General features: G+C 46.1%; 1 long non-coding RNA gene across 1 annotated transcript; it reads right to left on the bottom strand.

The window, feature by feature from the left end:
• Positions 1-85: 85 nt before the first annotated feature.
• Positions 86-27923, bottom strand: LOC101906278 (uncharacterized). Its single transcript, XR_003029747.2, has 3 exons — positions 26795-27923; positions 16507-16710; positions 86-2231 (listed from the first exon to the last, which is right to left on the bottom strand). It is a non-coding gene; the product is annotated as an uncharacterized lncRNA (long non-coding RNA).

Genomic DNA, 27923 nt, shown 5'->3' with positions numbered 1-27923 from the left:
GTCTGACAATTTCCATAATTAAAAGTTTTAAACATTCACTCAGATAAGTAAAAGATCTTTATTTAAGATAAAGAATGCTATGGAATCATGATTAACTCTTTTATTAATATTTATATAGATTTTTAAAGCTCTTATTTATTTATTGGCCACAGTGGATCTCTGTTGCTGTGCTGGCTTTCTCTAGTAGTGGTGAGGGAGGGCTCCTCTCTAGAGGAGGAGGCTCCTCTCTGGTACCACAATCATTGTGGTACTCAAGCTGCTCACTGCTGTGGCCTCTCTTGTTGCCGGGCATGGGAACTAGGCACGAGGGCTTCAGGAGCTGCAGCGCATGGGCTCAGTAGTTGTGGCACACCAGCTTAGTTGTTCCAGGGCGTGTGGGATTTTCCCAGACCCAGGATTGAACTTGTGTCCTCCGCATTGGCAGGCAGATTCTTAACCACTGGACCACCAAGGGCATCCCAATATTTATATTCTTCAGAAACTTTCTAAACCATCCAGAAAGTCTGATTTCTCTCCTTTCTGCCATTTTGAATAGAGTTCATCAAACGTAATCAATCATGAGTTAGCTTTCATGGGTACTAATTAACAATTGATAATAATAATAATAATGGCTTCCCTGGTGACTCAGATAGTAAAGAATCTGACTGCAATGTGGGAGACCTAGGTTCAGCCTCTGGATCAGGAAGATCCCCTGGAGAAGAAAACGGCTACCCACTCCAGCATTCTTGCCTGAAGAATCCCATGGACAGGGGAGCCTGGCAGGCTACAGTCAATGAGATCACAAAGAGTCAGACACGACTGAGTGACACTTATTTAATAATAGTAATAACAGTGAACACATATACTTCTATTTATGATAAGAAGGGCACATTTTTGACCACTTGGCACATATTACAGAGTTCTCACCGAAACCCAACGAGGTGGGTATTTCATTATCCCCATTTTATGGATAAGGAGACTGAGGCACAGATAGTAACTTGTTCAAGGCCACCAAGCCAGTAGGTGGCAGAAAAAAAAAGTGAAAGTGTTAGTCACTCAATCGTGTCCAACTCTCTTGTGACCCCATGGACTGTAGGCCACCCGGCTCCTCTGTGCATGGGATTTCCCAGGCAAGAATACTGGAGTGGGTGGCCATGCCCTCCTTCAGGGGATCTTCCCAACCCAGGATCCAACCGTCTCCTACATTGCAGGGGGATTCTATACTGACTGAGCCACTAGAGAAGATAAATTGAAAGCAGAACATCAAAGTTTCACAAAGAGAAAAGTCTTCAAACTCATGTATCAATGATAAATAATCATCTCTCCAGACACAGTACAGAATATAAAAAGTGTGAATAAGTGGAGAAGGTGTTAGGGAAAAGTCAGGAAAGTTAACCTATTTTACTCTTCCATCATTATATGGAAATGCACACCTATTTGATATTTTAACTGTGCCTACAGGAGTGACATAGTCGGTAGCACTGAGAAACGTTTTCTATACTAGAATGTTAAACCTTTAAAATATAATTACCAATTTTAAAAGTTCTAATTTTCAAGTATTTAAAATAAAATCTTAGTTTGTTATATCTTCGAAGTTTATTTTGTGAGGATTATTTATCTTAGGTCAAATAATTGGCTTCTGTCAATGAACATTCACTATTGGACCAAACTCTGCATTCAGTGAACCTCTAGTAGCTACAATTCTGTAAAACAGGAATGAAATCAAACTTTATCTTAAAAATGATAAAGTCTAGCAGAGACTTACCAGATAGTAGTTACAGAAGAAGAAGTAATCATTCAAATATGGGATAGGGAAGAACTTAACTAGATCCAAGGAAGAAAGATAAAGAGCTTGGGATCAGTGATGAATTAAGGTTGAGTGACAGTTGGCATTAAAAACAACAACCGGAAGTCCATTCTCTATGAACATTGTAAATCAACTAGACTTCAGTCAAACAACAATGACAACCACCACCACACTGGTATGCTTTGGAGGGTAAATGGGTGTCTGTGTTTTGCATCTATCAAACAGTTATGAAATGTTATACCAAGTAAGAGCTGACATGACATATCAGACCCTAGACAGAGTGTAGAACTGATCATAAAAAAGGTTCTTTAGTAACTAAATAAATAAACTGGAATTGTTTCATCAACAAAACAGTTGATCAAAAGGCATCTTGATTCCTGTTTCAGGGATGTGAAAGTCTTTTAACAGAAGGTTGCAAATATATGTTCTTCGTGTTTACAGCAATCTGAAAAAAAGGAAATACCACACTTGTTAAATAAGATTTGAAAGATATGAAGACTCCTTAAATCAATCCGTCCAAAGATACTTAGTGAAGTCAGATTATTTGTCAGGCACTGTCTTTGACATTATTGTCACCTCCAGGTCTGGGGCTTGGGGCCTCTGAGCTGATCTCAAGCATCTTGAAACATTGTGTTCAGTCGTTCAGTTGTATCCGACTCTTTGCAACCCCATGGACTGTAGCCTGCCAGGCTCCTCTGTCCATGGAATTTTCCAGGCAATACTGGAGTGGGTTGCCATTTCCTTTTATATCTTGAAATATTGGGGTCCTGAAAAATTGTATTGACTTCTAAATAAAGGAGAAAAAATCCTGAAATAATGTTTGGATATCTCTGAAATGTGGCACAACATCAGCCTTGTTGGTTTATGATTTGTAAGCATCTTATCTCATTATAAAACTACCTGGGGGGACTTCCCTGGTGGTCCAGTGGCTAAGACTACACACTCCCAAACCAGCGGGCCCAGGTTCCATCCCTGGTCAGGGAACAAGATCCCACATGCTGCAAATAAGATCTGGCACAGCCAAATAAACAAATATTTTTAAAAATGTTATCTGTAGATTACATGTCTTCCCTCTTTCACAAATGTCCCAGTTTGCATGATAACTGCTGAGAATGTCACAGCTAATCATAAATTAGTTATCTGGAGCCTAATAATTTCAGAAGCAAGATGATCAAAGTTGTTTCAGATATTTTCACGGATAAAAGCATGTGGGGCTCAGGTGATTTTTATTGTGTCTGGTACAATGTTGGATGGGGTCCCCACCTGTAAGAGTCCCCAGGTCTAAGTCCTGGAACAGAAAGGAGACTTGTTTTCTTTCTCTGACTATTGAAATACACACACTTTGCAGACTTCAAAAGATCCTGGAAGGAACACAGATGGAAATTTCAGATAATCCCTCACTCAGAGACACCCCCTATTAACATTTTGATTCAAAATACCTTCCAAAGTTTGCTCTATGCCTCAATCCACATAAATGGATTTTTAAACAGCTTGATTGAGATAAAATTCACATTTTGTTTTTTGGCTGCATGGGATCTTAATTGTGGCACGCGTGATCTTTTTCAGCTGCAGCTTGTAGGATCTAGTTCCCAGACCAAGGATCAACCCAGGCCCCCTGCATTGGCCACTGGACCGCTAGGGAAGTCCCTCACATGCCATTTAATTTACCCACTAAAAGTATATTCTTCAATGGTTTCTAGGATATTCACTGAGTTGTACCACCATCACTGCAATCAATTTCAGAACATTTTTATCATCCCCATCAAAAAAACCTCTACCCATTAGCAGTCATGCCACTTTTCACTCCAAATCACTCCCAAACCAGCCCTCAATTCAGTTCAGTCGCTCAGTCGTGTCTGACTCTGAGACTCCATGGACAGCAGCACACCAGGTTTCCCTGTCCATCACCAACTCCCAGAGCTTACTCAGACTCATGTCCATTGAGTCAGTGATGCCATCCAACCCTCTCATCCTCTGTCATTCCCTTCTCTTCCTGCTTTCAATCTTTCCCAGCATAAGGGTCTTTTCCAATGAGTCAATTCTTCACATCAGGTGGCCAAAGTATTGAAGTTTCAGCTTCAACATCAGTCCTTCTAATGAATATTCAGGACTGATTTCCTTTAGGATGGACTGGTTGTATCTCCTTGCAGTCCAAGGGACTCTCAAGAGTCTCCTCCAACACCACAGTTCAAAAGCATCAATTGTTCGGGGCTCAGCTTTCTTTATAGTTCAACCAGCCCTAAGCAACCACTAATCTACCTTTTGTTTCTATGGATTTGCCTATCCCAGAGATTTCATATAAGCCGAATTAGACAACATGTGGTTTTTTGTATGTGGCTTCTTTCATGAAGCATAATGCTTTAAAGTTTCATCCACATTGTAGCACGTAACAGTACTTCATTTCTTTTTATGGTAAATAATATTCCATTATTTATAGACAGACCACAATTATCCATTCATCACGTGATGGACTTTTGGGTTATTTTCATTTCTTAGATCTTACAAGTAGTGTTGTGAAATTTGTATATAAGCTTTTGTGTGGACACATTTTTATTTCTCTTTGGTATATATTTAGGTTTTTGCAGTAGTCATATGCAGATGTGAGAGTCGGACCATAAAGAAAGCTAAGTGTCAAAGAATTGATGCTTTTGAACTGTGGTGCTGGAGAAGACTCTTGAGAGTCTGTTGGACTGCAAGGAGATCAAACCACTCAATCTTAGGAAATCAACCGTGAATATTCACTGGAAGGACTGATGCTGAAGCTGAAGCTCCAATACTTTGGCCACCTGATGTGAAGAGCCGACTCATTAGAAAAGACCCTGATGCTGGGAAAGATTGAGGGCAGAAGGAGAAGGGGGCAACAGAGGCTGAGATGGTTGGACGGCATCACCGCCTCAATGGACATGAGTTTGAGCAAACTCTGGGAGATAGTGAAAGACAGGGAAGCCTGGTATGCTGCAGTCCATGGGGTCACAAAGAGTTGGACATGACTTAGAGACTGAACAATTGCCAATTGCAATATACCTACTAGTGGAATCACATCAGATAGTGACTCTATGTTTAATCTTTTGAGGAACTGTCAACCCATTTTCCAGAGCAACTGCACCATTTTCATTCCCACCAGCAAGGTCTGAGGATTCTAATTTCTGAACGTCCACATCGACACATTATTTTTGATTATAGCCGCCTTAGTGGTGAGAAGTGGTACATAATTAGGTTTTTAAGAAGGAAGAAGAGGAGAAGAAAAGAGATGAGATCATTTAATATGCATTTTTATTACTTTTTCAAGTAACATTTAATGTAGATACCACTCCAAGTCAACAAATATAATTTTAAATGCCTGTATGCGATACCATTGAAAGGTAGTCCAGTAACTTAATCCTTCTTGTTGGACACTGTCCTTGCTTTAATTTTTTGCTATTATACACAGAAAATCTGGAAAATTCAGCAGTGGCCACAGGACTGGAAAAGGTCAGCTTTCATTCCAATCCCAAAGAAAGGCAATGCCAAAGAATGCTCAAACTACCGCACAATTGCACTCATCTCACACACTAGTAAAGTAATGCTCAAAATTCTCCAAGCCAGGCTTCAGCAATACGTGAACCGTGAACTTCCTGATGTTCAAGCTGGTTTTAGAAAAGGCAGAGGAACCAGAGATCAAATTGCCAACATCCGCTGGATCATCAAAAAAGCAAGAGAGTTCCAGAAAAATATTTATTTCTGCTTTATTGACTATGCCAAAGCCTTTGACTGTGCGGATCACAATAAACTGTGGAAAATTCTGAAAGAGATGGGAATACCAGACCACCTGATCTGCCTCTTGAGAAACCTATATGCAGGTCAGGAAGCAACAGTTAGAACTGGACATGGAACAACTGACTGGTTCCGAATAGGAAAAAGAGTACGTCAAGTCTGTATTTTGTCACCCTGCTTATTTAACTTATATGCAGAGTACATCATGAGAAACGCTGGGCTGGAAGAAGCACAAGCTGGAATCGAGATTGCCGGGAGAAATATCAATAACCTCAGCTATGCAGATGACACCACCCTTATGGCAGAAAGTGAAGAACTAAAGAGCCTCTTGATGAAAGTGAAAGAGGAGAGTGAAAAAGTTGGCTTAAAGCTCAACATTCAGAAAACTAAGATCATGGCATCTGGTCCCATCACTTCATGAGAAATAGATGGGGAAACAGTGGAAACAGTGGCTGACTTTATTTTGGGGGACTCCAAAATCACTGTAGGTGGTGATTGCAGCCATAAAATTAAAAGACACTTACTCCTTGGAAGGAAAATTATGACCAACCTAGACAGCATATTAAAAAGCAGAGACATTCCTTTGCCAACAAAGGTCCATCTAGTCAAGGCTATGGTTTTTCCAGTAGTCATGTATGGATGTGAGAGCTGGACTGTAAAGAAAGCTGAGTGCCAAAGAATTGATGCTTTTGAACTGTGGTGTTGGAGGAGACTCTTGAGAGTCCGTTGGACTGCAAGGAGATACAACCAGTCCATCCTGAAGGAAATCAGTCCTGGGTGTTCATTGGAAGGACTGATACTGAAGCTGAAACTCCAATACTTTGGCCACCTGATGCAAAGAGCTGACTCATTTGAAAAGACCCTGATGCTGGGAAAGATTGAGGGCAGGAGGAGAAGGGGTCGACAGAGGATGAGATGGTTGGACGGCATCAGCGACTCAATGGACATGAGTTTGGGTAGGCTCTGGGAGTTGGTGATGGACAGGGAGGCCTGACATGCTGCATTTCATGGGGTCCCAAAGAGTCGGACACAATTGAACTGAACTGAACAGCTCTGCGTTGGCTAACCTTATACTTCTGTGTCTTTGTACATTTGTCCTTTTATGGCTCCTTACATTAAAACACTGACGTTTCTTAAGATCTTTGATGGATATTGGTAAGTATCTTCCCAGAAAGATTCTACCAGTGTATTCCCCACTCCTATCCTTATCCATAGTGGTTCTTACATTAATTTTTTTAATGTAATAAGCTAAAAAGTCTCATTTTAGTTCAGATATCTTTTGCAGCTCATCAATCATTTTTTTCGGATTGCCTAATCATAGTCTGTTTTTCTGTTGGAAAACTTTTTTTTGTTGTTGATTCGTAAGACCTCTTTGTATGACTTAGCCAGTGATTTTTATTTTTAATGTTTGCAGAAGATATATTGTCATCAGTCTTTTAACTTTGATTATGGTATTTTTGCATTCAGATGTGTGCTCAGTTGCTTAGCTGTAGCTCACTTTTTGAGACCCTGTGAGCGGTAGCCTGCCAGGCTCGTCTGTCCATGGGATTCTCCAGGGAAGAATACTGGAGTGGGTAGCCATTCCCTTCTCCAGGGATCTTACCAATCTAGGGGTCGAACCCATATCTCCTGCTTGGTAGGTGGATTCTTTAGCACTGGACCTCCTGGGAAGCCCACTTCACACATACACAGAAACACACACACAAAAGTTTAGTCGAAGTAAGGGAGACTCCACTCCCAGGGCCCCGCCCTCAAATTTTTCTAAGTCCCCAGCTATTGTTGGGTTGGGGGCCCTTCCTGTGAGAACCCTTTTCCCTTCCTAATCATGCCTACCTTCCTCACTTACGGGTGCCAGATTTAACAAATATAAATACAGTACACCCAATTAAGCAGGAATTTAGATAAACTATGCATTTTTTGTTGTTGTTGTTAGCATAAGCGCGTCCCTTGCAACTTCTTACCTGATGGCCCTCCCCCTCTGGGTCTGGGCTCACAGACCAGGTGTCATGGCCCAGTCCTAGAACATAATCCAGCTTCCATTGGTCTCAATTAATCAGAACCACTAGCAAAGTTTGAAAGCCACTAGTGGGGGTCATGTTTATTTAAACCCAGTTGAAAGCAGAAGAAGAGGGTAAGTGGGGGAAGGAGCATGGGGAGTATTTTATTTTATTCTTCAGTTCAATCACTCAGTTGTATCTGACTCTTTGCAATCCCATGGACTGCAGCACACCAGGCTTCCCTGTCCATCATCAACCCCCAGAGCTCATGTCCATCAAGTCGATGATGCCATCTAACCATCTCATCCTCTGTCATCCCCTTCTCCTCCTGCCTTCAAACTTTCCCAGTATCAGGGTCTTTTTCAATGAGTCAGTTCTTTGCATCAGGTGGCCAAAGTATCGAAGCTACAGCTTCAGCATCAGTCCTTCCAATGAGTATTCAGGACTGATTTCCTTTAGGTTTAACTGGTTTGATCTCCTTGCAGTCCAAGGGACTCTTAAGAGTCTTCTCCAACTCCACAGTTCAAAAGCATCAATTCTTTGGTGCTCAGCTTTGCCATGCGGTATTTTTACCCATGGCCCCCACAGTGGAAGCACAGTGTCTTAATCACTGGACTGCCAAGGAGTCCTTATGTTCACGTGTGCGTGTTCAGTCATGTCTGACTCTTTGCAACCCTCTGTCCATGGGATTTTTCAGGCCAGAATACTGGAGTGGGCTGTTATTTCCTCCTCCGAGGGATCTTCCTGACCCAGGAATTGAACGTGCATCTCCTGTGTCTGCTGCACTGCAGGCAGATTGTTTTCCTGCTGAGCCATCAGGGAAGCCTGAAGTCCCTATAGGAGTAGTTTAAATTTATTTTAATGCTGCCTGCAAACTTGTCTTTGGTGGTCCAGGGACACGATGGGATGGAAGAGGGTGTGAGGATGGAAGCAACCTCTCCAGGAAGACTGAAGCCACCTGGGACCTTGCCCAGCTTCCCATGGCCACAGTGATGTCCCTTCTGCTTAGCCCCTACCTGGTGGCCTTTTTCGCACAGCTTTGATCCCAGAGGCCTCTGTGGCTAAAGTTCTGAGTGGTCTAGAATTGTCCCAGTTATATTTGTTGGGTGAGGGTTAGAGTTCAGCAGAAAATCCAGGAGGACGAGGGTGTCAAACGCATGGATAACTCTGGACATGGCTCTTTCCTGTGTCCTTTAAAGACTGTAATTGTAGATGATTTCAGCTTCCATAGAAGCCCACACAGGAGAAGCCTGGACCAGAGAATTCCTGAGAGTTCTTCCTCTTCGGTGATGGTTGAGTCTGTGAAGGGCTCACTAAGCCAGGGGTTCTGAGCCTGAGGTCTGATGAGCTTCAGTTCAACCATCTGTGGCCAAGATAGTTTTCTTTCCTCTGAACCCGTGAATAGCCAGCATACATCTTCAATTCGAAAGGGAACAGAGAGGAACTTGGGAACGAAGGAGAAAAATGCATCACACCTGGACAAACAACTCAAAGCAGATGGTCCATGGAACAAAGATCAGCCATGCTATGTTCCTATAGAAATGCTCACATATTGTTCAGACAATCATGATGAACTGCTTACCGTCTCCCCCAGGAACTGAAGGAGAGGAAATTGGTTCAAATAGCAACAGGAAGTTTACATTATAGTAAAAAAAAATTTTTTTTTAAATCCACCCACAGTAAGCAGTCCTTGATAATGTTATTGTGTCTCTGGGAGGATGTATGTGTTCTGGTACATGCTCGCTCAGTGATACAGAGATTCTTGCCCGTACATCTTGTGTGGGCTCAAATCCCAGTGCTTTGAAATTCAGATAGATCAAAACCTCACTGAAACCTGTGTAGGAATCAGCGTCTCAGATGAAAACTTAAATGGTGACAGATGTCTGAATGTTTGCCTGAGCAAATAAGACTTCGGCACTCTGCCCATGTTTGGTGTCACTTCTCGAAAAGGCTACTTTGGCATTTATTAGGCATGACATCATTTTCTCTTTTATGAGCTGAAAGGATGAAATATCAAGAGAAGGAATTAAATATATGGGACTGGGGGCTGGGAGACATTTAACTACAAGGACCTTCCTTATGACTGTGACATAAGGAGGCTGATCCACCCAGCCTTTGCCTTGTTTGGACAGTGACTAGGCCATTAGAATTGTTTTTGAAGCAACTAGAAATAGAATCAATTGCTGTTTGCTGTGATATCAAAAACATATGTCTTGGGCTGGGAAAAGAGAGAACGAGGAAGCAGCAAACAATTAGGGAGTATGTTTTAATCTGGGTTGAGCTTTGGAACATTTACATTAGTAAATGTATATTCTAAAAACAATGTTATACTTAAAAAAAAATAATCCTTTCTATGAGAAACATGAAAATACAAAGCCACCCAGAACAGGCCTTTCTACAGAGCCTGGTGGGTGATCATAAGGCCTGACATTGGGGTGCACCTAATGAGGCCCTCCAAACAGCCCTAGTGTCCTGATCTTATCCTTTTAATCACACCTATTGTCATTCCAAACATGGCAGGGGAGCAGGAGAACTTCTTTGGGTAGCTTAATTGACTGCTGCTGCTGCTGCTAAGTCACTTCAGTCGTGTCCGACTCTGTGAGACCCCTGAGACGGCAGCCCACCAGGCTCCCCCGTCCCTGGGATTCTCCAGGCTAGAACACTGGAGTGGGTTGCCATTTCCTTCTCCAATGCGTGAAAGTGAAAAGTGAAAGTGAAGTCGCTCAGTTGTGTCTGACTCTGAGTGACCCCATGGACTGCAGCCTACCAGGCTTTTCTGTCCATGGGATTTTCCAGGCAAGAGTACTGGAGTGGGGTGCCATTGCCTTCTCCGAGCTTAAATGACTAGGTAGCTATTATTCTCCTGCTGCTCTGCATCCAGCCTCGAAACAGGGTTAGTGCCTGCTTAAGGAACATGATTAAGCTGGAAGCTAAAACAAATATCCATGAAAAACATCAGACCCAAGAGAGCTCTTTTTTTTTTTTCAATTTATTTATCTTTGGCTTTGCTGCAGGCGGGCTTTCTCCAATTGCAGCAAGTGGGGGCTACTCTAGTTGTGGTTCAAGGGCTTCTCATTGTGGTGTCTTCTCTTGTTGCAGAACGCAGGCTCTAGAGCTCTCAGGCTTCAGTGCTGTGGCACGTAGGCTCAGCACTGGGGCTTGTGATCTCCAGAGCACAGGCTCATTAGTTGTGCGCACAGGATCGGTTGGCCCGTGGTACATGAGATCTTCCCAGGCCAGAGATCAAACCTGTGTCCCTGGTATTGCAAGGTGGATTCTTAACCACTGGACCACCAGGGAAGCCCAGAGAGAACTCTTGAGTTACAGGAAATTTGGGTCACAAATGTTGGTGAGTGGAAGGCCCACACCCTGGGAGCAGTGAGCCCAAGCAGGAAGCCCCTATCACTATCCTCAGAGAGATTACAGGAGCTGGAGCTACCTGAAGAGAAGAGGAACAGAAAAGGAAGAAAGAATAAGATGTAGACCAAGGAAGGAAGGTGAGGGAGGAGATGAAATCTGGAGTTGATGGCCTTGGGGGAGATAGCTTTTGTTGCAGGGGAAAAAGAAGAGCTTTAGAGTGGGATATCCTGTGGGGTCCTGTGCCAAGCAATTCCAAATACAGGACTGGCCAATTGACCAAGCTGGAGATAAAGTCTTAGGAGTCATCCTCCTGGAGATGCAAAGTTGAAGTCCTAAGAATGGAGGGGTCCAGTCAGGAGTGAGAATGCAAGGGACCCCGAATTCCTCCTCTCCCCGCTTTTTCTCTGTTCCCCTCTTCCTTCCTTCCTTCCTTTCTTGTCTATCCCCTCCCCAATTTTTTTATTCTCTTACCTCTCCCTTTCCCACTTGCATCCCCCTCCTTCCCATTCTTCAGTATTTGATGGGTGTTGTTTGGTTTTTTAGGGCTTCCCTGGTAGCTCAGACAGTAAAGAATCTACCTGAAATTCAGGAGACCTGGGTTCAATCCCTGGGTCAGGAAGATCTCCTGGAGAAGGAAATGGCAACCAACTCCAGTATTCTTGCCTGGGAAATCCCACAGACCAGGAGGCTGGTGGGCTATCGTCCATGGGGTTACAAAAGAGTCAAACATGACTTAGTGACTGAGCACGCACACATGCATTGGATTTTTATAAGATCTTCCTATTTGTGTTCTGCTATTTCAGTGCATATACTTCTGGTAAATTTTACTTGGGAATAATTTAAAATTTCCTGAAAATCTGCAAGAATAGTACAAGGCGTACCCTTTGCTCAGGTTCATTCATTGTTTACACTTTGCTCTGTAGGCTGTGTCATTCTTTCTCTACCACACACACACACACACACACATCTGAAAGTGTTAGTCATTCTGTCAAGTCCGAGTCTTTGTGACCCCATGGACTGTAGCCCACAAGGTTCCTCTGTCCATGGGATTTCTCAGGCAAGAACACTGGAGTGGGTAGCCATTTGAATCAAACCTGGGTCTCCTGCATTGCAGGCGGATTCTTTACCATTTCAGCCACCAGGGAAGCCTGCACCTGGATTCATATTTTTTCTGAACCATTTCAGAGTTAAGTAGGAGGCACTGTGCCTCTGGACACTTCAGCATGTGTTTGCCAATCACCAAGACATCCTCGGATACCACCACCCTACAGTGACCAAGATCAGGGAACTTAACGTAAAGAGAAAGCCAGGATGCAGTCCACAATCTAAACCGGAATTCCACTGGCTGTCTGCATCTTGTCCCCGCAGCTCCTCTCCTGGGTCTGAGACCGAATCCTGGATGGCGGGGGCCTTAGTCATCCTTTCTCTTCCGCCCACACCTTGAGCACCTGGCCTCTGATCTACCAGGTCTTAGTGAAAGGTCACCCTGTGACGCTCCTCCTAATACGGGTCCTGAGCCCTTCCTGCAGCACTTTGCTCCCTGGCTTTATCAGGTTATCTCTTGGTCCACATCCTCTTTTATTATCTCTTCCCTTTGACAGCCGCGGATACAGCCTGGGGGCAGGCGGGATGGACATCCCAGGGACCCTTCTGGGACTGCGTGACCCTGGGCAGCTTAGCCCCAGCTCAGCCATTTGTGAAATAAGGATGATGACTGCACCCATTTCACTGGGGTTTCTGGGGAACAGACGGATGGATCCATTGTGAGAACTGAATGACTCCAAATGAGTGAGTGCTTGGCGCACACTATGTACCCAGGAAACAGAAGCTGTTCTCCCTTCCTCCATCCTTCATCATTACCATCCTTGTCATTGTTTAGAAAAAGTGCCTGGCACAGAGTAGATACCCAATAAAATATTTGTTGGACAAATGGGTTTAGGCAGAAGTGGTGGGAGGCAAGGGGGAAAGAGGATGATGCCAAGAGAGCATGTGGAGCTGGACCCGTGATTTCATCAAGCCCTTCCATTCTGCAAATCCCACCATTGGGAGTTGCATGGTTCCCAATGATGCAAGAATCAATTACACACAAGGAGATGGGATGCACTGTAACGGGCTCACATGCATAAAAGTGTTAGGGTGCAGGTTCCTTCACCAGAAGGACTGGTGGAGCAGGGATGCGTGTTCAGGGAGCCCCTTCTGGACTGAACTGTGAATTATCAGGAATAGATCGGTCTTTGTTGTCATCATCACAGCTTGGCAAATTGAGCACTACCTAGCTCACAGGCAGACAGGATTATCCTTACTTTGCAGGTATGGAGTCTAAGGCTCCGAGAGACAGTAATAGATGAAAGACCTGAGGTTTAGCCAAAAATCTAGGAAGGTGAGGGCAGAGGCTATAGTGGGGAGTGAGAAGCATCTTCCCCTAAAACTGGGAGCAAGAAGAGACAGGGAGAAGCAGCAATTCTTGGGGATTACTAGAGCGTGACTGGGGGACCCAGCTGTGGGTTCAACTGCCTTGTCCTATTCAGGTTTTCTGAGAGACAGGATGGAGAGAGGCCCTGAGGCCAGAGAAGCCTCCCCATCATAGGACCTGGGGGATTTTGCTAGGAAGAAAATTAGAGGTGATCAGAAGGTCTGCGGAGAAGGCAATGGCACCCCACTCCAGTACTCTTGCCTGGAAAATCCCATGGACGGAGGAGCCTGGTAAGCTATAGTCCACGGGATCGCTAAGAGTTGGACACGACTGAGCAACTTCACTTTCACTTTTCACTTTCATGCATTGAAGAAGGAAATGGCAACCCACTCCAGTGTTGTTGCCTGGAAAATCCCAGGGACAGGGGAGCCTGGTAGGCTGCCATCTATGGGGTCGCACAGAGTCGGACACGACTGAAGAGACTTAGCAGCACAAGCAGGTCTGAGCTGATGAGGCACCAGGCTCTGTGTCTTGTGAGGACTTTCTGTGATTGGGAGCAGGAGTAGGGGGGGCCAGGGAGGAGGTTCAGTGAATAGCAGGGGTCCTCAGAGCTGTGGGGAGGGGGGTGGGTACATGGAGGTGGTAGAGTCCAGGCTTCGTGGTGGAGAGAGGCCCCAGTGCCCGGATGGACTCCCACACGCTGAGTCAGTGCCCCTTGTTGATTCAGGCAGGAGTTCGTGCCCTCCGTAAACTAGGAGTGGTCATGACCTAGGAGGGAGGGGGAGGGAGGTCCAAGGCCAGAACCTTTGGACGTGTCCAAGTGCAGGGAGCAGGGAGGGGAAAGGCAGCCAGGTTAAAGACAGGCAAGAAGTAGCTGGAGAAGCAGGAGATGGCTGTGCTCAGAGACCACCTGTGGGGAGGGGTCCACTCCAGAAGCTGGTCCCAGAGATGGGCTGAGGGCAGGGCATGACGGGGCCTGGGGACTCCAAGTGTTTTGTTTACCCACCCAACGTCAAGGGGTGAAGGTCTGACCTGGAAAGAGGAGGTGGTCGATACTAGTTAACATGTAAAATCGGGGAAAAGCAAATTGAATCACACCCAGATTTTCCCAACTACCCCTGCCTGCCAGTCCCCAGCCCTCACCTCTCACCTGATGACAGAGGGGTGGGGGCGGGGATGGGGCTGCCCCCACCCAGACCTGACTTCACAGGGTCATCACTGAATCGTCCGTCTAGCAGTTTCATTCCAGGTAGTCTTGAATGTCACTGAGCCCCCGGGAACAGAATCATCTCGTGGACTTCTGAGCCCTGACAGCTTTATTGATTTTTTTTTTTTTTAACTGACAGTTTTAGCTATCTGATTTGATGAGGGAAAAGCCCAGGACCCACGTCTTCTTCTTTTAGCAGTTGTTTTGATCTCACCCTGGCGGAGGTGCAGGGAAATGCAAACCACTTCCTTCTAGCATCCCTTTTTGATTTTGGAAAGTCCCTTGGACTGCAAGATCAAACCAGTCAATCCTAAAGGAAATCAACCCTGAATATTGACTGGAAGGACTGATGCTGAAGCTCCAAACCTTTGGCCACCTGATGTGAACAGCAGACTTATGGGAAAAGACCCTGATGCTGAGAAAGACTGAAGATGAGGGGGTGGCAACAGAGGATGAGATGATTGGATGGCATCACTGACTCAGTGGCCATGAATTTGAGCAAACTCTAGGAGATGGTGAAGGACAGGGAAGCCTGGCATGCTGCAATCCATGGGATTGCAAAGAGTCAGACACGACTGAGCGACTGAACTGAACTGAGCTTCTTCAGCACCCACTGGAGAGAGGAGCTAAAAAGCTCTTTTTTTTTTTTTTTGGCTGAGCAGCATTCAGGATCTTAGTCCCTGGGTCAGTACCCCTTGCATTAGAAGTATGGAGTCTTAACCATTGGACCACCAAGGAAGTGCCTAAAAAGCTTTTTAAATTCAGGTCCACAGAGGAAGATTAGCTGGATTGTCCTGTGATGAGGGGGCATGGCTCACCCAAGGTGAGAGAGGGCGATTTGGCGAAAGCTTCGGTATGCTGCAGGAAGTACCAGGCTTCAGAGTGAGCACTGGGAGTGCAGAGGGGGTCCTGGCTGCACACAGCGCCTCTGTTGGGAAGGTTTGGGCTACGCTTGACCTTGAGAGTGGCTGGAGGGTGCCTGGGGCCAAGTCCTCAGAGAGCTTGGAAGATTTGGGGTCCGCAAGGCCTGGAGGGTGACAGTGATGTTCAGCCAGAGATGGCTGGGAGAAGAAGACCTGTGGACCAACCATGGGGCCCCTTCTTTTTGTCTCGGATTCTTGGATAAGCTCTTGGAGGAACATAGTGTCCTGGTAGTAACTGAGGGTGCTGCCTTCCTCATCCTGTAGAACAGGATATGGCCGTTTGGGTACCCAGTTCACAGCTTGCCTTGCCCCAGAGCTGCTAAAAGAAGTCTACACATGAGTCCTGATCTATACTCGAAATGTTCAAATCACTTTTCCCACATTTTAAATGTTTCCTGCATTTCTATTCTTTTATTGTGAAAAATTTCAAACACACAGAAATAGACTAGAACTCACCCAACTCATGGTTAATGTTGTTTCAACTGTACCCTCCCCCTCGCCCTTTATGTCTTCCTCCTCTATGATTACTTTTATATGTATATAAACTTTTTAACGAAGTTTACTATCAGTGGTAACTCAGTCCAGTATTCTTGCCTGGAAAATGCCATGGACAGAGAAGCCTGGCAGGCTACAGTCCATGGGGTCGCACAGAGTCAGAGATGACTGAGCACAAGCAATGTTAGAGGAAAGTACACAAACCATAAGTGTACAGCTCAATGAACTTTTGCATCCTGTCACATCATTTCAAAGCCACGGTGTTGTATTATTTCACCTACCTATTTCATCCTTAAAGATTTTTTTGTTGTGGTAAAAAATGCTGCTTTGAGATTTAGCATCTTAATTATTTTTAAGCAGACACTTTGGTAATATGCAGCATGCAACAGAGCTCAGAGAATCTTTTCACCCTGCAACACTGACACTCAATTTCAAATCCTTTTTAACAAGTATCGGGGGAGAGATAAGCTGTCTCAACTGCCTGAAAAAAAAGACGTGTGCATCCTTCTTATGTCACAGCACCTGCCAAGGAAGACAGGGAAGGAACACACAGCGGTCATGATTATATATACCTGACGCCAGAAAGGCTCTGTAAACAGGAGGCCGACAGCACGCGCTGCTTGGCGGGCACGCTCCCTGGAGGCACAGTGATTATGGGGTGGACGGCACGTAGGAAATGAGATGAGGTCAAGGCTCCGCGGCCTGGTGGCCGTCACCTTTGTTCCTGGGGAGTGACTTGTTGCTTGGTTTCACAGCAGTTAGCAATGCGCTGTGGCCTGCAAAGAATGAAGGGAAGAGTTGATGAACGTGTTTCTAAAGGGAGTAGAGGAGAGTGCAGAGTCTTGGCTGGTTTTCCCACTGAACCGAAGGGTCTTTGGCCCCCACCCCCACCACATCTGGGCTGGGCAGTGCGAATGGCTGAAGCCAGGGAGACTGTAATCCTTCAACCCGATTCTATCATTCCTATTTACATTCTATGTCCTCTCTTTCAAGAATATTTTTCTGACATTTGCCTTCTGGCAGAGCTGGGGCCCGTGCGTGGGAGTTGTGGGGAGGTGGAGTTGGCTGGAAGCAAGGAAGAATTTTCTTAGTCAGAGTTGTCCAAAAATGGAACAGCCTGACTCAGAAGGCAGTGTGTCCCCAGCCTGGATAAAGTCCCGGAGAGGTCCTTTCAGGGGAGCACTCCCTCTGCTGTGACCGTCATGTGCAGAAATCAAGGATGACCACCCCTTTCTGAGCACCTACTGTGTGCCAGGCATTGCTCTCCTGTGTTTGTGTGGACTGACCCACTTCATCAAATAGCCCATTGTAAAGATAGGGAAACTAAGGCCCGCAGAGGCTTACTGACCTGCCCAAGCTATGGGTCACGACTGCTAAGTCACTTCAGTCATGTCCAACCCTTTGTGACCCTATGGACTGTAGCCCACCAGTCTCCTCTGTCCATGGAATTCTCCAGGCAAGAATACTGGAGTGGGTAGCCATGCCCAAGCTGACGCTCTGCTAAGTGAGGGAGGCAGGATCAAGAGCCAGGCAGTTTACTCCTCTCCCTCAACCCTCTGCCCCCCACCCCCGCCCCTACTGTTTGTAACTCTGTGAACCGTGACCTCAGGTGAACACCCAGCTGGGTGACCGGCTGTTGTCTGCTAAAGTGAGCTGAAACGGCAGTTGACTCAGCATGCAACATCCGGTGAGAAGGCCGGAGGACTGCCACATTCCAGACCCCACCAGTAACAGGGGCTGGGTTTGCTCAGATCTGTGTCTAAGTGACAGGTGGACTCCAGGGCCCAGACCTCCCAGCCCAACCGTCCAGCTAGCAATGCCCTTCTTGACCCCTAGGTCTGTAAACTGGCTTCTTGCCTCGTTCCTTCAAGTTTATCCTCCAGTTTCAGGAATCCATCCCAAACTACCACCACCCATTCCCCGAGGCTGAGTCCTTGCCTTGGTCATCTGCCCAGGTCTTGGTTTCTCTGAGAAAGCCTCAGGGTCTGGAGAGGCAGTTAGGCCAGCCTTGGAATCTGGGCGTGAAGCCTGATTCTCCCACCCCCAGGGGAAGGTTGCTTACAAATCTGATTCCTCAGGCAGGAATCCGATGCCTGTTTCATAAGACTGTGGTGACGATTACCAAGTGATCACATGGGAAGTGGCCAAGCTCATGGCAGCCTCTATGGATGACGGTCACCTCCATTATCTGCTTCTATTGACGGAGGGGCTCGTCCTGAGCTCAGTGCTTGGCACTGAGCCCCTAGGTTTGTTGAACAGTTGCTCAGTTGTGTCCAACTCTTTGTGACCACATGGACTGAAGCACACCAGGCTTCCCTGTCCTTCACCGTCTCCTGGAGTTAGCTCAAACTCATATTCATTGAATTGGTGATGCCATCCAACCATCTCATCCTCTGTCACCCCCCTTCTCCTCTTGCCCTCAATCTTTCCCAGCATCAGGGTCTTTTCCAAAAAGAGTCAGGTGGCCAAAGTATTGGAGCTTCAGCTTCAGCATCAGTCCTTCCAATGAATATTAGGGTTGATTTCCTTTAGGATTGACTGGTTTGATCATCTTGCTGTCCAAGGGTCTCTCAAGAGGCTTCTCTAAAAGAATTCACATCCACAAAATCTGAGGAAGAAGGTTCTTGGGCATGAATTTGCCCCTCAGTGGGAGCAGGGAGCCTACTGCTGCATGTGCCATAGCTGGGTAGAGCTAAGTGGTTCCTTTGAACAATTCTCAGAATCAGAAAACTCGGCTTTTAGCTCCATGGCCCACTGTTTTAAAATGAGAAATAACTAGAAAATCCCTAAAACTCCTCCTAGCTATAAAAATGTTCTGGTTCATGATCAGGGGAAGGAGGAAAATGTGTATGTGATAAAATAAAAATACTTTCTGCAGTGGCCCAAGAAAAAAGAACAAAAGTAATTCGCCTTCCAGTTCAGCCCCACACTGTTGAAAATTCCGGCTCCTGCACAAGGCACCTCCTGGATTTCTCCTGCTCAGATTGCACTGTGGTCCCTGAGGGACATTTCTGAAGTCCCTGACAACAGATTCCAATCAGGTGAATTGGCTGTAACTTTACACCATGCAGGCTTCCTGGGGGCCTGGAAATCTTAAACATTTATGAGACAGTTAACAACAAGCGAATACTTCTCAAGCTTTATCCAAGGTTGTGTTTCCCCTGCAGTATCATAAAATAGGTTAAAATAATTTTTCTGATTTTGCACTTGGGATAACTGAGGTACAGGAAGGTTTAGTCATTTTTCCAGAATGTGTCAATAGAGAGAGAAACTTTGGGTCTTGGAATTGGCTAGATCCTTGCTAGCTAAGCAAGCTGTGGGATCTTTACCCATTGCATCTTTGAAGAGAAAAGAGTTTCTTCTTGCTTTCCCTCAAATATTTTCTCTACATTGCTGCACCTGCTGTACAACTGGAAAAGATTTCTGAGGGGTGAAGTTATTATAAAACCTCTGTCTCCTCTCTGCATTTCAAGACATCTTAACCCTGCAGCCAAACTTTCATTCACAGTAAAGGAATAGCTTCCTTCATTGCTAATTTCACTGTCTCAGGGCATAGTTTGGGCCAGAAAGAATAACAATATGGGTGTTTTTAACCACTTGAAGCATCTGTTGTTATGACACAATCTTTAAAGCCTTTGTTAACTTTTCTGATTACGATCACCACCATACATTCTTTCCCACGTGTCTGGTCCTTTACTGGGCCAGCCCGACCATCCAAAATTAGAAGATTTCTGAAATCCCAACCATTCTCTGTCCCAAAAGATGATGAGCTTTATGATTCATCGGTGGAACTGGGCAAAGAACTGAAGGACAACTGGTCAGGTTGGAAGGACATGAGATAGAAACATTGATACCTGGATTTTCCCCAAACCCTTTCCCAGTGATACAAACCAACGCAGCCTTGAGTGTAGGAAGCACTTGCCAAGATAGGGAAATCTCACAGGCAAACTCTGCAGATCCCCTGTGTTTGCTAACTTTCTCTCCCAAGTTTTAAAACTTACTGACACATTTAATGAGGTGATAATACTCTGTCTTAGAAACTATGCCCCAGTGGGGGAAAAAGCAAAAATAATTTTAGGGAACTTCAAATTTGAGTCTCTTATGAAAGGAAAAATCTCCGTCACAGATTTGGATAGGAAAAAAGGGACTTGGCTGTCAGATGTGGGTCATGTTCTCCACGTGAGTTTGGATGGACCAAGGCACCCGGGAAATCTACTATCTGAAGTCAGTAAGGTTACAGTGTCCTGAAGATCTCCTCGCTGGGAAATTTGACAGTGTCAAGGACATGGAGTAGGGTCAGTATTTTCTCAGTGACTTTGGATTTATGTGATGGTCTGGAAGGGCAGATTTCAGTCACCACTCAGGAACTTTCTTATATCTTTTTTAAGCTTATTCCGAGATCTTTTGGAGAATGACAACCATGAAGGCTCCCACGCTCACAGAACGCACATGGCTCACTATCAGTAGCATGGTGGGCCCTGGGATCCACATGATCCCAGGATACGATTTAGGTTAATTTAGGATATGACGCTAATTTAGGCTATGATGCTAAATTAAGCCTCATGCTTTTAATCCATTTCCCAATAATAAAAATTTTTTTAACTTTATTTTATTGTATTGAACTATAGTTGATTTACAATGTTGTATTAGTTTCAGGTACACAGCAAAGTGATTCCATTATATATATTATTTAAATTAAAAAAATTTTTTTTACAATGCTGTGTTGGTTTCTGCCATACAAGAATGCAAGTCAGCGATAATTATACACACACCTCTCCCCCCATCCCACCCCTCCAGGTCACCACAGAGTGCCAGACTGGGCTCCCTGTGCCACACAGCAGCTTATATATATTCTTTTTCAGATTCTTTTCCCTTATAGGTTATTATAAGATATTGAGTATCATTCCCTGTGCTGTATAGTAGGTCCTTATTGGTTACCTATTTTATATATAGTAGTGTGTATCTGCTAATCCCAAGCTCCCCATTTATCCCTCCCTCTCTCCCCTCTCAATAACTATAAGTTTGTTTTCTATGTCTGTGGGTCTCTTCCTGTCAATAACACAAAAGTTTTACAGAGTAAGAATCCCGGCACATCGTCACAGAGAGGGTTCGGTCGTTCTATACATGGCCTTCCTTATTCAACTCCGCCTAACGGCAGAAGGGATATTCACGAACCTCTCCTTTTATTGTCCACCAAGCCCAGGATCTGAGATGCTGTGCATTCTCATGCAGTAAGTCTGGATCCTTTTCTGCTCCTTTCCATTGCCAATAATCATAAAAGCTGTTTGTTGCCAGGAAGCCATGAGATCTTGTATCTCCCACTCTGGGTTTTCAGATCATAAAATGGGCTTTGTCATGTGCTTGGAATCATAAGATGCTTTTAGAGCTAGAAAAGATCTTGAAGATCACATTACCTAATCTCCTTTCACAGGTGAGAAGTCAGGCTTGGATCAGGTGACCCTGGGCCTCTGGCTGTAGTGGCCAAGCCCACAGGACTACAAGGACCCTGGTAAGCGAGCGCGGTAGACCAGCTTCCTCCTGTAGCCCATGTGCGCTGGATGAGAAGGAGCACACGAAACACAGACAGCTCTAAAGTACAGGAACCTGAAAGCACTGGCCAGGCCAGGCTCTTTAGCCAAGGTGAAATGACACCCATTGTAGGAGTTAGGGCCCGAGGCAGGGCCACTGCCTCATTTATCAGGCCCCAGGGCAAAGTAACAATGCAGGACTCCTTGTTCAAAGAGCAGAAAGGGGTTTCCCTGGAGGCCCAGAGGTAAAGACTTTGCCTTCCAATGCGGGGATGCGGGTTCAAACCCTGATTGGAGAGCTAAAACCCCACATGCCTCATGGCCAAAAAACTTAAAACCAGAAGCAATGTTGTAACAAATCCAATAAAGATTAAAAAAAAAAAAAAAGGCAGGAAGAAAGCGGTGTCTTTTCTCCCATGGTCTCTGTCTCCTCGTGCCATGGTGTTTTCCATTTGCTGTTTAACGGGAGTACTTCTTCAGTTGCGGGGTAGGGGTGGCACAGATGTATCTGGGAGTACAGACCATCCCCTACCAGGGGCCTGGGAGCCCTTTGACTTTAAGAGGGGGGTGATTGTGTGTCCCCAACCCTGACTCTCCTCCCACCTGGGACCAGGCCCCACTGGTGGTAGAGGGTATCAGTGGTCACTGGACAGGGGCAGAGAAGGGGATCTGGGTCCTGCAGGGCACCAGGGGACCAGGAGCACTAGGCAGCCAAGGACCCACAGGAAGTGGACCAGAAGATCATGTGTGCGACTCCAAGGCCCTGACATGTGCTTCATTATCCCACTGAACCTCATTCACAAACCACAGGACCAAGGATAAAATTAGTAAGTTCAAGACCACAGTCACAGAACATGAAACCTTGTGCACATGGTCTCCTCTGAGCATAGGAGCCAGTGTGTCTGATCCTCACGTATTCAGGCCAGAGGTAAGTAGGCTGGGACCTCTACCATGGCCCTGGGCTGACAGAGGCCCAGGTCCTGCAGGGATGCAAGCTTGAGTCTTTCTTAACTGCGGCCTCTATCTACAACCTTTCCTGGGAGGGTAGGGGATGGGGCTCCAGCTCAGACCAGCATGACTTGGTGATGGAAGATTTGGGGGTGGACCCTGTCTGGGCTTCCCTGGTGGCCCAGATGGTAAAGAATTCGCCCGCAATTTGGGAGACCTGGGTTCGATCCCTGGGTCAGGAAGATCCCCTGAAGAAGGGAATGGCTACCCACTCCAGTATTTTCACCTGAAAAATCCCGTGGACAGAGGAGCCCGAGGGACTATAGTCCATAGTGTCGCAAAGAGTTGGACAAGACTTAGCAACTAACAAACTTTTTCTGTCTCAGGTGGTGGCTGAAAGAATTCTCAGGTTAGCAGGTGAATAAAACAGCTTATCAAAGCTGATATCACCCTTAGAAGGAGCACTCTTCTGAGAGGTAGAGAAATGGGGCTGCCAAGGGCCCCATCCCATCCATCTGAATCCTTCATTGGGGAAACACAAGTTTTGCCATTCGACCCAGGGATTGAACCTGGGTCTCCCGCATTGCAGGTGGATTCTTTACCATAAGCCCCCAGGGAAGCCTGAGTTTTGCTATTTAAGATGGCATCTTCTGACAGCACAGACCTTCCCTTCTCAGTCTTGCTGGACCCTAAACTCCCTGCTCTTTGCTGGGCTAAGTCAGTGTTAACACTCATTTGATGGAGCCATGGGATTTAACCCTGAAAGACCCTACTGAGAAAGACTCAGAATGGGGAACCCCACTCCTGAAGTCACCTCCTGCCACAAAATGTTCCCCAGGAAAGAATCTTCTGTTTATTTGTTCATTAAGCATCATGGAGTCCAGGCACTGTTGGAGGTACTTTACAAAAATAGGTTTGCCTTGATCACAACCCTGCTATTATTCCTGGTTTTCAGATACAGAGAGAGAGGATCAGTGATGACCAGAGAGGTTAAAACATGAGCTCAGAGAACGGGGAGCTGGTCGGGATATTGGGATTGGCATATATACACTGCTTCCCTGAAGGCTCAGAGGTAAAGAATCTGCCTGCAATGCAGGTGATGAGAGTTCTATCTCTGGGAAAGGAAGATCCCCTGGAGGAGGAAATGGCAACCTGCTCCAGTATTCTTGCCTGAAAAATCCCATGAACAGAGGAACCTGGTGGGCTACAGTCCGTGGGGTCACAAAGAGTCGGACACAAATGGGGCTTCCCTGGTGGCTCAGAGGTTAAAGCGTCTGCCTCCAATGCGGGAGACCCGGCTTCGATCCCTGGGTCAGAAAGATCCCCTGGAGAAGGAAATGGGAACTCCAGTATTCTTGCCTGGAGAATCCAGTGGACAGAGGAACCTGGGGGACTATAGTCCATAGCATCGCAAAAAGTTGGACAAGACTTAGCAACTAACAAACTTTTTCTGTCTCAGGTGGTGGCTGAAAGAATTCTCAGGTTCAGTTCAGTTCAGTCGCTGAGTCGTGTCCGACTCTTTGCGACCCCATGAATCGCAGTACACCAGGCCTCCCTGTCGTCCATCGAGTCAGTGATGCCATCCAGCCATCTCATCCTCTGTCATCCCCTTCTCCTCCTGCCCCCAATCCCTCCCAGCATCAGAGTCTTTTCCAATGAGTCAACTCTTTGCATGAGGTGGCCAAAGTACTGGAGTTTCAGCTTCAGCATCATTCCCTCCAAAGAAATCCCAGGGCTGATCTCCTTCAGAATGGACTGGTTGGATCTCCTTACAGTCCAAGGGACTCTCAAGAGTCTTCTCCAAAACCACAGTTCAAAAGCACCAATTCTCCGGCGCTCAGCCTTCTTCACAGTCCAACTCTCACATCTGTACATGACCACAGGAAAAACCATAGCCTTGACTAGATGGACCTTTGTTGGCAAAGTAATGTCTCTGCTTTTCAATATGCTATCTAGGTTGGTCATAACTTTCCTTCCAAGGAGTAAGCATCTTTTAATTTCATGGCTGCAGTCACCATCTGCAGTGATTTTGGAGCCCAGAAAAATAAAGTCTGACACTGTTTCCACTGTTTCCCCATCTATCTCCCATGAAGTGATGGGACTGGATGCCATGATCTTTGTTTTCTTAATGCTGAGCTTTAAGCCAACTTTTTCACTCTCCTCTTTCACTTTCATCAAGAGGCTTTTAGTTCCTCTTCACTTTCTGCCATAAGGGTGGTGTCATCTGCATAGCTGAGGTTACTGATATTTCTCCCAGCAATCTTGATTTCAGCTTGTGTTTCTTCCAGTCCAGCGTTTCTCATGATGTACTCTGCATATAAGTTAAATAAGCAGGATGACAATATACAGCCTTGATGAACTCCTTTTCCTATTTGGAACCAGTCTGTTGTTCCATGTCCAGTTCTAACTGTTGCTTCCTGACCTGCATACAGGTTTCTCAAGAGGCAGGTCAGGTGGTCTGGTATTCCCATCTCTTTCAGAATTTTCCACAGTTTATTGTGATCCACACAGTCAAAGGCTTTGGCAAAGTCAAGAAAGCAGAAATAGATGTTTTTCTGGAACTCTCTTGCTTTTTCCATGATCCAACGGATGTTGGCAATTTGATCTCTGGTTCCTCTGCCTTTTCTAAAACCAGCTTGAACATCAGGAAGTTCACAGTTCACGTATTGCTGAAGTCTGGCTTGGAGAATTTTGAGCATTACTTTACTAGCGTGTGAGATGAGTGCAATTGTGTGGTAGTTTGAGAATTCTTTGGCATTGCCTTTCTTTGGGATTGGAATGAAAACTGACCTTTTCCAGTCCTGTGGCCACTGCTAAGTTTTCCAAATTTGCTGGCATGTTGAGTGCAGCACTTTCACAGCATCCAGGAAAGAATCTTGCATTTATTTGTTCGTTAAGCATCATGGAGTCCAGGCACTGGTGGAGGTACTTTACAAAAATAGGTTTGCCTTGATCGCAACCCTGCTATTATTCCTGGTTTTCAGATACAGAGAGAGAGGATCAGTGATGACCAGAGAGGTTAAAACATGAGCTCAGAGAACGGGGAGCTGGTCGGGATATTGGGATTGGCATATATACACTGCTTCCCTGAAGGCTCAGAGGTAAAGAATCTGCCTGCAATGCAGGTGATGAGAGTTCTATCTCTGGGAAAGGAAGATCCCCTGGAGGAGGAAATGGCAACCTGCTCCAGTATTCTTGCCTGAAAAATCCCATGAACAGAGGAACCTGGTGGGCTACAGTCCATGGGGTCACAAAGAGTCGGACACGAATGGGGCTTCCCTGGTGGCTCAGAGGTTAAAGTGTCTGCCGCCAACGCAGGAGACCTGGATTCGATCCCTGGGTCGGGAAGATCCCCTGGAGAAGGAAATGGGAACTCCAGTATTCTTGCCTGGAGAATCCCATGGATGGAGAAGCCTGGTAGGCTACAGTCCGTGGGGTTGCAAAGAGTCGGACATGACTGAGAGACTTCACTTTCACTTTCATGTAAAAAATAGATAACTACAAGCAGGAGACCCAGGTTTGATCCCTGGGTCAGGAAGATCCCCTGGAGAAGAAAATGGCAACCCACTCCAGTATCCTTGCCTGGAAAATACCATGGACAGAGGAGCCTGGCAAGCTATAGTCCATGGGGTCACAAGAGTCAGAGATAATTTAGCAACTAAATAACAACAGCAACTGAGAACCTACTGTATAACATAGGGAAATTTACTCAAGGCTCTGTGGTGACCCAAACGGGAAGGAAATCCAAGAAAGAGGGGATATACTTATATGTGTGGTTGATTCACTTTGCTGTACAGCTAAAACTAATACAACATCGTAAAGCAGTTATATTCCAATTAGAAAAAAAGAAAGAAATAAAATGGGGAGCCAGGAGCCATTCCTGGTCAGCTCCAGACCCTTAGCCTCTGGCTCCACTCTGCTGCTCAGTATTCATGTTGGGGGCTCTAGGCCCCCACCATGAAGACAGGTAATGCAAGCAGGACTGTCTCTTTATCAGCTTAGTTGCCACATGGGCACAAGGCCTTGGGTCACGGAGCAGAGCCAGTTTCAAGGATGATAAGTTTAGGAGATTCTGCAATAGGCCACCTGCAGGAGGTAGAGAACTACAGTGCCCACCTGCTGCCTTCTCAGCTTCTCATGACAAACTGATGTTTGCTTGGTGAGCATCTCAGGGACCCTTCAGAGCCTGTGTGGCACCCACTCCACCTGCATCTGGTGGGTGTGAGGATCTCACTGGCGACGTTGGGGAATCTGAGTTTTCTTTCTTCCAGGTGAGTAACTATGAGTTTGTAAATAACTCCTGGGGGGTGCCCACTGCTCAACATTGCTTTGGGCTATTGGCCTTGAAACAGCGACTACCCACAGGCTGCAGAGGGGATCTTACCTAAGGATGGAGCAGGGGGGCTGGGGGATAGACAAAGCCGCTGACAACCTCTGCCCAGTGAGGCAGGCTGGTGACTGGTCCCGTCTCTCTGCTCATGAGCCCTGTGGCCAGGCGCCCAGAGGTGGGTGGAGTGAACAGGTGGCTGTTCTGTGGAACATAAAAAAAAAAAAAACCTGCAAAGCATGTGTTGTGCGTTCAGGGAGAGTTGCCAAATTCTTGCCCTTGGAATAATTTTTCAGGTCTTTCTATTAGAAAAAGGCTTAATTTGGAGAGTGAGGAAGAATGAAGTCCAGGAAGGAATAGCCAAGTTAGCATAAAGCCCCAGGGTCTCTGAAAATCAGAGAGGAACTTTGTTCATGGGAGCCTGTTCTAAGGACAGAGCGCCCACCCTCCCTTACCCCCGTTTCCGCAAAAGGAATAATCAGAACCACAGCTGAATTCACGGAATTCAGGCTGGCACATCTGAGTATAGACACAAGCGCCCCATGGACCTCTCACTCCAGCTCTGAGAAAACAGGATTGTGTTTACGTGGTTGGTCTCTGCACGCCCAGTGCCAGGGCAGCCCCCAGACTTGGGGGACATGCTGACTTGGCACCAAGCACTCTCCACCACCCTGTCCTCGTTAGCCCTGCTCAGGCTCAGCAGCCCAGGGAACTCTGAGTCATCCGCCTCCTTCTCAACCACGACATGTTTCTGGGAATGTGAGAGCACTCAGCGACGTGACATTCCTTAGCTCGTAGTAGGAAGGCAACTCCCCACTTCCTTTCTCGTCACGTTGCATCATCTTTCCCAACAGGACCAGACAGATTTACTTGAAACTTACATGCCTTTAGGAAAGAAGGACCTGAGTCCACGTCCGAGCCCCACCCTCTCTTTATAGAGCAGCCCGGTTATCCTGCCCTAGAGGAAGAGGGCAAGTGTCATGAGCAGCCTTTGCAGGGATAAGAAAGACATACGTGACGTACGTTCTGCGCTCACCTCATCATCATGAAAAAGGGACGCGACAGTCAAGGCACTCGTGTGTCACAACACACAAGTACATGGCACCTAGTTCACCCGTATCAGTTCGGGTGGGGTATCTCAGTTTTAAAAAAATTCTACGCACTTGTCATCTCAGAGTAAGTCTCA

Source organism: Bos taurus, chromosome 16 (genome assembly GCF_002263795.3).
Source record: "Bos taurus isolate L1 Dominette 01449 registration number 42190680 breed Hereford chromosome 16, ARS-UCD2.0, whole genome shotgun sequence".
Taxonomy (NCBI): domain Eukaryota; kingdom Metazoa; phylum Chordata; class Mammalia; order Artiodactyla; family Bovidae; genus Bos; species Bos taurus.
Note: the sequence above shows the minus strand (reverse complement) of the source record. Positions and strands in the feature narration are given on the sequence as shown.